Here is a 419-nt window from a genome sequence, read left to right as displayed (position 1 = left end):
GGGAGGGAGAGGGACGGAGAGAGACAGAGACAGACAGACAGAGAGAGTGCTTGTGAGCGTGTGTGAGGGTGTTTGAGTATGTGAGTCATGTTGTGTTTTTCTGTGGGTGAATGTATGTGTGAGAGAGAGAGAATGTGTGTGTGACTGTGAGTGTGTGTATGAATGAGGAGTATGAATTTGTGTGTGCATGTGCTTGTGGGCACGTCCCTCCCACTCTTGTCCCAGAGCCACTGCCAGCCTGGGACTCTCACTCACCTGCCAACCCAGAGCTTAAGGAAAGCAGTCTCGGGGTGGCCAGGTGGCTCAGCAAGTAGGAGCACTGGCTCCAGTGTCGGGACGACCTGGGGATCGAATCCAGGCTCAGATACTTAGCACCACACACAGAAATAACTGGCCGTGTAACCTTGAGCAAGTTACTT

The sequence above is a fragment of the Petaurus breviceps genome, unplaced genomic scaffold (assembly GCF_028583685.1).
Source record: "Petaurus breviceps papuanus isolate PSGF00001 unplaced genomic scaffold, PetGlider_PUasm1.0 387, whole genome shotgun sequence".
Lineage (NCBI taxonomy): Eukaryota > Metazoa > Chordata > Mammalia > Diprotodontia > Petauridae > Petaurus > Petaurus breviceps.
The sequence above is the reverse complement of the archived record's forward strand: the minus strand, read 5'-3'. Positions refer to the sequence as shown.